This window comes from Macrotis lagotis, chromosome 1 (genome assembly GCF_037893015.1).
Source record: "Macrotis lagotis isolate mMagLag1 chromosome 1, bilby.v1.9.chrom.fasta, whole genome shotgun sequence".
Classification (NCBI taxonomy): domain Eukaryota; kingdom Metazoa; phylum Chordata; class Mammalia; order Peramelemorphia; family Peramelidae; genus Macrotis; species Macrotis lagotis.
Window position 1 is genome coordinate 271,394,294 of NC_133658.1, and position 10,405 is coordinate 271,404,698.

At 36.4% G+C, this 10,405-nt stretch overlaps 1 long non-coding RNA gene across 1 annotated transcript in view; it reads left to right on the top strand.

Moving 5' to 3' along the window:
* Positions 1-7,591, top strand: part of LOC141504984 (uncharacterized) — a 39,459-nt gene extending 31,868 nt beyond the window's left edge. The window contains exon 3 of the long non-coding RNA XR_012473522.1: positions 2,501-7,591. This is a non-coding gene — a long non-coding RNA (uncharacterized LOC141504984). The remainder of the gene's footprint in view (positions 1-2,500) is intronic.
* The last annotated feature ends 2,814 nt before the right edge of the window (positions 7,592-10,405 follow it).

Sequence of the window (10,405 nt, forward strand, 5' to 3'; positions counted from 1 at the left end):
GACCAAAATCAAGAAAATGATAATAAAAAGGCCTCCTAGTATGAGAAAGGGCATTGGATTTAAAGGCAGAGGACCTTCCTCTAAAACAGAGGTGTGCTGAAAAATATACAATACACTTTAAAGTTTAATTTGCATCATTGATATTTTTTCCTCTAGTTTCTTAAGTTAACACAATCAAGAAAACAATTTATCAGGTCACAATTTGTAGCATTTGCTGATTTCTAAGGTATATAATAATATAAATGCTCAGCCTTAAAATTTAACAAGCTCCCAAGTTGACCCTTGCACACTCCTGGTTTAATCTACTGCAACTTCTGTGTTGTTCTCAAGCTGTTTTCCCATTTGCATCAGTTTATTTTTCATCTACAAAAATGAGAAAATTGAATTAGATGACTTCTAAGGTTCTCTCTAGCACCCAGTCTCTGACTCCTATCATCCTTCTTTCCCAATCAGATAATATCTGGAGCATTTCATTGAGTTTAGGAAAGATAGAGTTGGAGCAGAACTTGTCATAAGGGAACCAAGATAATGGCATACAAAAATAAGTTGAAGGATGGTCAAAGGACTGGCATCTGGAAAATAGGTTCAAGGAAAAGAATTTGGAATAATTGGTGGAAATGCAGAGAAATATATTTTTAAGGAATATTTTTAAGGAAAAACACCTGATAGTGATATTTTAGAGACTATTCTTTTGATACAGATTTGATCAGTTGACTAGATACATAGCAAAAGACAAGAGAAAGAATCTTGAATGTATTGTCAGAAAACCTAATTCACATTCCACCTTTGCTACTTAGGACTTACAGGACCTTGGATAAATTCCCTAATCTCTCTGGCCCCAAATTTTCTGATGTATATTATGAAGGGGTTGGATTAAATTACCTCTAATGTCACTTTCAGATCTATAAAGCTCTGACCTTTGAAATTTATTACTAATCTGATATTCTATAGTTCTTTTCTATTGTTCTGTCATTTCAACTGTGTTCAACTCTTTCTGACCCCCATTTGGGGCATCCATAAATACTGGACTGGTTTGTCATGTCCATCTCTTTTACTGATAAAAACCTGAGCTAGACAAAGTTAAGTGACTTGCTCAGGGTCACACAGCTAAAAGATGTCTGAGGCCAGATTTGAAATCAAGAAGATGAGTCTTCCTAACTTCAGACCTGGCATTCTATTCACTACTGAAAGTTGTTAGACTATATTATTACAAATTAAACCTTGGCATCAGAATGTAGTTTGAATGGGTTAAAAATAAAATTAAGAGTGTTTGTTCTGCTACACAGAATTCTGAAATGTGAAAGGTTAAAAGTTCTCTGAACTTCTTCTGTTGTTCATTTTCCTTATTATATCACTAAAGTTTTAATCCCCAAAACAATATGTTCTCTTTATTACTACTGAGTATTTTCTTTCTTGGAAGTACTTCTATGCCAGGGTTACACTTATATATCAAAGATAAATGGCCTAGTTCATCTAGCAAAATAATAGCAAAATAACAAGACATAGAGTCATCCTCCACTCTCCCCTATTCATGCATAAGGATAGATATCAGGAGCATATTTCTCAGCTAAGGCCATTATCCCAGAATACTAATAGAAGGAGTTAGTTAATATAATATTAATTATAGTAAAATAAGAGGAGTTTTCTGTTCAACTTGTTAAATTTAGGGGTGGCTAGGTGGCGCAGTGGATAGAGCACCAGCCCTGGAGTCAGGAGTACCTGAGTTCAAATGCAGCCTCAGACACTTAATAATTACCTAGCTGTGTGGCCTTGGGCAAGCCACTTAACCCCATTTGCCTTGCAAAAAAAAAAAAAAACCTAAAAAAAATTTATAAGGTGATAAACGTTGTTAGGGATGTAAAATCAGAATTGAATAAGGTCTCATACACTTTTTAGACATGTGATCCTAGACAAGTCACAGAACCTCCTCCAGTCTTAGTTTTCTCTTCTGTAAAATGAGGACAATAACAGTATATTAAAAGGATCAAAAGAAATAGCTTTTGTGTAGGACTTTGTAAATCATAAATCCCTAATATGTTCAGTTAGTTTTTTTCTTCAGTAGTATCCAGCTCTTCTTGGGAAAGCTACTGGAGTGGCTTGCCATTTCTTTCTTTAGCCTATTTTACAGATGAGAGACCTAAGGTAAATAGAGGTTAAGCTACTTGGCCAAAGTCACACAGCTAGTGTGTGAGGCTTAATTTTAACTCAGATCTTATATGTGTCTTCATATAAAATCACTTTATAAATATTAGTTATTATTGCTTTATCAACATCATCATCATCATTTGAAGATTCTTTTGAGTTGGAAACACTCTCATTGTGAAGACATCTAAAAAAGGTGTCAAGGGCTCTCCCATTTTGCCCTATTTCTTTCAAAGGGATCCCAATTCTTGATTTCCCTGTAGATATAAATTGAAACTTACTTAGCTTCTATGAAAATAAAGAGTTGAGATAACAATTTATATATGAGTACCAAAGAGTCCTATTTCATCCCCACCAGGTTCCAGTGGAATGATTATCTTCTGCTCCAGAGATAGCAATACCTGAAGCTCAGCAATGGAGCAGCAACAGGACCTCCTGACCACTGGTTCTTGGGTCTGAGTGCCTCTTGCCAGCCTTGAAGAGGTATTGATAGTGACATATGAGGAGGCACATATGACTCCAGGAGAAGTGAAGCTTATATCCAGGGAACCTATGTTTTCTGGAAAGAGGAGTGGAAATCCTGATTAGTGCCAACCTTGGAGTTGTTTCCATAATAAATACAAATTTGTGACTTTGAGGATCCAGCCTTTTAACGAAATAAAGTATGGAAGGGGACAGTATTCCTTGTTTATTCAAGCCTCCTAAAGAAAGTAAAATTGTATGCATGGTCTCTGAAGCTGAAGGAGTGAGACTTGGAATTTAGCCTCCAATCTATCCAGTAGTTATTTTGACAGTGTAAATTCAGTGGGAAGGAAATTGTCTCTCTTGCAGCACTAGGTTCATATTATCTTCTGAGGAGAGGACAAACCATGTTATGGTGCCAAGAATGATTCTGAGGAATAATCCAGGTCCTAGAGAACAAAGGCACATTAGAAAGAATTGTACCAGCTACTTGTGGGTTACTGTGAGTCATTAATGTGGTTTGTGCATTTTCTATAGAGCAAAATGAATGCTGATTTGCATACCCATTGTTATTTCCAGTGATTGCATGACAATTGACTGCTTTACTCATATCTCAATCTCCCTAAATATATTTGATCCACATTTTGACATTTCTTAGGGGCAGCTCTGGATGGAAACAAAATGAGACAGAGAGAGTGGGATGCTAGTTAAAGTTTAACAACTGGCTTCCCAGGGAGGGGGGGAAGTATGCACATCTTAATTTTAAATTTAATCTACATTAACATTTTCTCTCTTACTTCAAGTCATGATTGATACTGTTTGCCAATTTCTAAATTTTAAATGCTCATACAGAAAATTTCACAATGGTTTTGGGGGAGTTGGTCTAATCTAACTCCAGAAGCCCCCAAGAAGAGATTGAGGCTGTATAAACCCAGGGTTCAGGAACACTAGATGTAATGACTCACATTTCTATGTGCCATAAGGTTTGACCCCACAATAATCCTGGGATGTAACTAAAGTAAGAGGCCAGGTGGGATGGGGGGAAGGGGGAATAGAGGTGGAGTCTCAAGCATGAATGCAATGTTAAGCTTTAATGATTAATAATTTAATCATGATAATAATAGCTAACATTTATATAGAATTTATAATGTGCCAGTCACTGGGCTAAGCATTTTATAATTATTATCTCATTTAATCCTCATCACAACTCTGGGTACTAATATTATCCCCATTATACAGATAAACAAACTGAGATTAATAGATGTTCTGACTTACCCAGGGTCACACAGTTAGTAAATATCTGAGTCAAATTTGAACTGAAGTCTTCCTAACACAAGGCTCAGCTATCCATGCCCCCTGTACCTTACAGTCCAATAATAACTTTAAACTGCATGGAGACTTTTGGAACATTATACACACATATAAACATATATGTGCACACGCATGTGTATTGTATGGGCATGTGCATGTATACATATGTGTAAATAAAGCATAAACATTACCTATTGCTTATTATGTGTTATACATTATTGTATAATACATAGAAAATGTATACACACGGACATTTAGGTATGTGTGCATAGATAAATAAGATATAAACATGTACACATATATGTTAGAACACCTTTTTTGAAGATTATAAGATCTTTATAAATCATAAATATGGAACCAGAAGAAACCTTAGAATCATCTAGTCTGAGTTCTCATTTTATAGCTAAAGAAACAGAGGCCCAGAGAGATTAAATGACATTCCAAGGTCACACAGGTAGTTTCATTGGCAGAATATGAACCCAAGACTTCTGACTTCAAACCCATCTTGCCTTTCACCATAGAGTAATACTTCTGCTTAAATGAAAATAAAGGAAAATATATTGACTTCATGAAATGGTAATTAAACAATATGGAATCAAAAGGCAGAACTGTAATTAGGGATTCTAAGTTGGAGAAAAAATAGTGGAAAAGGCACCTTAAGACATTTTTAAAAAAAGACAAATTCATTTGAGGGAGGGAAGAGACTGTGGCTATAAAGACACAAAACCTCTGATTGGAGAGAAACATTGACATGGTATGATCACAGCTTGGGAGGCCACCAGCTCGGGAGAGCTGATTGGGGAGAAGCTCCCTTATTTAGTTCTACTAATTATGTGCTAAGGTCAATGGTTTCCATCTGCTGAAGGATTACAGTTCCCCTAAACTACAAATCTGTCAGAAGTACTGGGATCAGGTCCCAATTTTGTTACTTATCAGCTGTGTGACTTGGGACAAGTCATTTTATATCTCCAAGCCTCAGCTTCCTCATCTGCAAAATAATACTTTTCCTACCTCACTATATTGTGAGGAAAACACCTAAAAGCCTACATAAGTAGTTGATAATTACTTAATGCATTGTATGGGAATTTGAGAAAGGTAGAATAATTCACTTCCCAACAATTCTGACAGTAAGTTCTCCTAAGTGGAGAAAAAGGAAGGGGAAGTCTAATAGCGTGGTTTTTCTTTCCTTCTAATATTCAGCCGATGCTTCTAAGAAGCTTGTTATTAAGAGTGGATAGAGTGCTGGGCCTGGAATCAGGAAAACTTCCTGAGTTCAAATCTGGCTTCAGATAATTACTATCTGTGTGACCCTGGGCAAGTCATTTAACCTTGTTTGCCTCAGCTTCCCCATTTGTAAAATGAGCTGGAGAAGGAAATGGCAAACCACTTCAGTTATCTCTGACAAGAAAACCCCAATTGCGATCACAATGATTCAGCTGCAAATGACAAACAACTGAACATATCTTTCATTGTTGGCTTTGCAATTCTGAGGAATTGAAACTTAGAAAAATAATGACTAAAGAATTAAGGAAGGGAGACCAACATGGGAAGCTTGAGGTCATGGAGGGATAAACCAAGTTGAGATGTAATTTCTCCTGAGGTTAAAAAAAAAAGGTTGTGGTCAGTACAAGACAATCAATTGTCTTGCACAAATTTACTCTCTTCCTGAGTGGAAAATTATTCCATCAACTCTTGAGGGAAGGGATTAAAAAAAAAGACAAAATGTCCTTTCTTCTCCAAGTTTACTTTGCCAAAGCCATGGAATAAGGAATGGGCTGACTCATAAACATGTTTCCTAGTAAGCCCAAGTTTCAGAAGAGTGGAAAATATTGGAAGGAATCATAAATTTAGAGATAGAAATTACTTTAGATACCATTAAGTTCAATTTCATCATTTTATGGATGAAGGAACTGAGTCTTAGCAAGGTTAAGTGACCAGTTCAAGTTCACACTAGTAAAATGTCTTCCTGGCTCCCAATTCAGTACATTATCCACTATAAAATGCTTAGATAATGCTGATATCCAAATATCAACACAGCATATGGCTTACCTGACCTCAACAATCTGAGAAGAGCCTGTCTACCTAACTGCTAGGATTCTGTTTTTCCCTGAATAAGCCTGACACCTGATCAGAAAATGGGTAGCCCCTTCATTCTAGGAATTTCATCCACAAGAAGGGAATCAAGAAAAAGTGGAAGGGACAGCTAGGTGGAGCAGTGGACAGAGCACTGACCCTGGAGTCAGGAGTACTGAATTAAAATCCAATCTCAGACACTTAATAATTGCCTAGCTGTGTGACCTTGGGCAAGTTGCTTAACCCCATTGTCATTAAAAAAGAAACCATGGAGGAGAGAAGACAGAGGAAGGGAGGAAAGGAAAGGGGAGGAGAGAGGAGAAGAAAAGGGGAGAGAAGGAGAAAAGGAGAGTAGAGGAAGGGAGGGAAGGCAAGGGAAGAGAAGAAGTGAGGGAGCAGGAAGAGGAAGAGAGAAAGCAAAGAAGAGAGGGAAAGGGAAGAGGAGATAGACTGAAGGTCTATCATATACATAATCTTTATTCTCTACTTTAGGATACAAACTTGTTAACAGACCACATACATGACCAGTTGGATTGTCATCTGTTCTATAAGTCTAATAAGTGGGGGGTCCAATAAAATGCAAATGACTTTGGGAACAGATATACTCTTCAGATTACAGATAGATGTACAGATAGACTGAAAATTCCTATTCACTTTATAGAAAAATAGCAGAGCAAAGAGTAAAATGAAATAAAATTGCCTTATTGTAAAGAAGTGACAAAAAAACTTGCAACTGGTTATTGATAGTGAAATAGTTCTGTGAATTTGATTTAAATTAATATGTTAACCAAAGGAAGGAAAGTACCATAGGTATTTAGGGAAAAAAAACAGGTAGAGGGAAAATAGCAATAGACTACTAAGCATTAGAAGACATGATTAACTGTGACATAAAGCAAGTCAATTTATCTACAGTCTCAGTTTCTTCATCTATAAAATGAAAGGTACTAGATGATCTCCAAGATCCCAAATGGATAAAAAATAAAATTGAACTTTTTAGGGATAATGAAAACGCAAAAACCAATTAACCAAAAATATCAGGTAAACTCATTGAAGACTTCCTGGGTTTTAGACAAGTCATCTATGCTCTCTAATGGAATATTAGCACCATTCATGTAAATCCCTTTTTTTCCTCAGGATAATAGAATTTAGAACTAGAGGGGGTTTTAGAGATTACCAAGTCCAGCCCCTCAAGTTCAAAGAGGCAAGTTAACTCCTTCCCTAGTCATACAGATCTTAAGCTGCAGAAGAGGGATTCAAACCCAGATCCTTTGATCCCACATCTAAAGTCCTTTCATCAATGGTATCTGATTTAAGGATAATAAAACTCTCCATTTTAATTGAGAGGTTAAATCAATGATACTTTGTCCATTTGTAAAAGAATACTTCCATGGGAGCAATTTCCTTTGGAAGCACAACAATGGCACTTATTCTTAATTATGCCTTTACTATGAAAGCCTTAAAAAAGATTTACTCTTTCTAGTAACAAGTGCTCCCATTCATGGTCACTGTTGCCCTCTCCTGGTCTAATATAGTATATCTGGGTCTTTTAACTTAAAAAAATATAGAGATATAGAAAGTGTGTGTGTGTGTGTGTGTGTGTGTGTGTGTGTGTGTGTGTATACATAAATATATATCTATGTATATACAGGGAGAGGGGAGAGAGTGAGGAGGGAGGGAACGAGGGAAAGAGAGAGAGAGAGAGAGAGAGAGAGAGAGAGCAAGCGAGTTGTATACTAGTTAAATTTCTGGATTTTCTAACTGAAATAGAGCCATTAGAGATATCACTGTATAGTCATTCATCCACTATAAAAACTCATGCTCCTAAATGGCATCCAAATTTGTGAAATTTAAATGCCCAATTGATCTTAGAGTCAGAAGATCAGACAGAAGCATCCAAAATTAAGTGATATGATATAGTTATAGATTAAATTCTAATTAAACATTTCCTAAGAATTCCTTCTGTCAACAATAACAACCATAAGACAATTTTAAAAACCCAGAATCAATCAGCTTCAGAAGGATCCATGGAGATTGCAAAACAACCAAGTTGCATGACAGATCTGGAAAAGATCACAGACATCTAGTCCCATGTGAAAAAAGGATTCACTCAGCAACATTCCTGTCAAATTATGTCAGTCTTTGTTTAAGAGGTAACTCACTATCTCTTAAGGCATTTTTGTATAACTTTAATTGTTAGAATGGTTTTTCTAACACAGAGCAACATCTATCTGTCTCTGCAAATTCATTTTCCCTTCGTCTGCCATCAAAACTAAAACCATTATTTTAATGGAGAAACTGAGGAAGAAGAGGGACTTAAGATTTCATCAACAACCAATTACAATAAGGAGCAGAATGTGGTGAACATTTTTGGACATGGTCAATATGGAGATTTGTTTTATTTGAACACACATCTGCTATAAGGGTTTTATTTTTTATTTCATTGCTGAGGTAGGGGAAGAAAGACTTGTGAAGGGCAAGAAGGACTAGTTTTGGGGTTGCCAAAGTGAAAACTAAAGTTAGAAAAAGGTCAATGAAATATTTAAAAACATGTAAAAGAGGGGGTGGCTAGGTGGCATAGTGGATAAAGCACTGGCCTTGGAGTCAGGAGTACCTGGGTTCAAATCCGGTCTCAGACATTTAATAATTACCTAGCTGTGTGGCCTTGGGCAAGCCACTTAACCCCATTTGCCTTGCAAAAACCTAAAAAAATAAATAAGTAAAAATATGTAAAAGAAATGAAGATTAGTGTGAAGATCAACAGGAAAAAAGTATGACAGCTTAGGAGATATGTTGAAAGTATCATCTGCTTTTAAAGAGGAAAGCAAGATGCTTTAATACAGATTTGTAACTTCATACAATCTTCTTTTTCTGTTCTATTCCGTATATAGAAATTTGATGTGTTTGACTTCTCACCACATTTGATGTAGGTGAAGTTTAGGGTTTTTAAAAAAAGTATGTCTGTCAAGATGCTTTTATGAAGTTAAAATAAAGTATAAAATGATAATATGAAAATAATGAGAGAAAGAAAAATTAGCAATGGGACAGTTAGAGATAAGATAAGATCTTTTTTGCTATTCAGGCATTTCAATCATGTCTGACCTTTTGTGACCTCATTGGGAGTTTTCTTGGATAGATCCTGGAATGATTTGCCATTTCCTTCTTCAAGTCATGTTACAGATGAAGAAACTGAAGTAGACAGGGTTAAGTGACTTGCCCAGGGTCACACAGCTAGGAAGTATCTGAGGCCAGATTTGAACTCATGAGGAACAGTCTTCTTGACTCCAGGCCTTGCACTATTCATAGTGCCACTGGCTGCCCTACCCAAGATTCTATCTACAAGGAAAACACTGTGCTGGTGCTGGCAAAACAATATAATTCCTAAGTGATCACTTTTTAATGAACTTGAGTTCAATATATTGTTTGAGGGTCTCGGGGAATTCCAGCATGATGAATTTGATGTATCTAGATGTTCCCTCTCATTTAGACAAAGCTAATAGAAGTCAAAGGGAGAGGAAAGTCATAGCATTGGAGAGCACTTCCGGCACCAACTCTATGATCCAAAGACAAGAATGCTTCTAAGAACTCACAAACAGTAATAACTCATTCTTATAATACTTTCCCATAACAACACTATGGATTTAATTCTAGTGCAAGTGTTATTTTACAGATGAAGAAACAGAGGAAACAGTTTTGCACTGAAGGATGAAAAACTTGCTCATAGGCACACATTAAGTGACTGTACTGAGACATGAATCCAAGTCTAAGGGAGAGTCAAAACCATAACAATTATTGGAAATTTAATGAACTAAAAAGGTTGAGGAAGTAAACTCTCCCAGATGAACTTTTTTTTCTTTACCATGCTGTCTTCCCCTTTCTGACAAAAGTAAATCTTTGTTCTATATTATTAGACCTTCCACATTTGCTATCATTTTACTGTAAAGTAGCATTGATTCCCAGGCTGGGACTTACAAAAAGTTCCCAGAATTCAATTTCCACAATTGACATTTGAAGAAAACAGTATCCCTCTTGACTTGTATACTTCAAACTTTGATCTCTTGAATGGTTGCCTTTTTTTTTAGGTTTTTGCAAGGCAAATGGGGTTAAGTGGCTTGCCCAAGGCCACACAGCTAGGTAATTATTAAGTGTCTGAGACTGGATTTGAACCCAGGTACTCCTGACTCCATGGCCCGTGCTTTATCCACTGCACCACCTAGCCGCCCCCAATGGTTGCCTTTTTTACAAATTTATAGATTGTTGTGGATTGTCCCATTTTAAGCACACATTTCTTTGAGTTTTACATTAAACAACTTTTTTTTTAACCATTAGAGAGCCTTTCATTCTGTGATACAGCAGAAATTTTTTTTTTCCAGATGGGATAAATGTTCTTATGGCACTGTGGAAAGACTAGAGTCAAAGG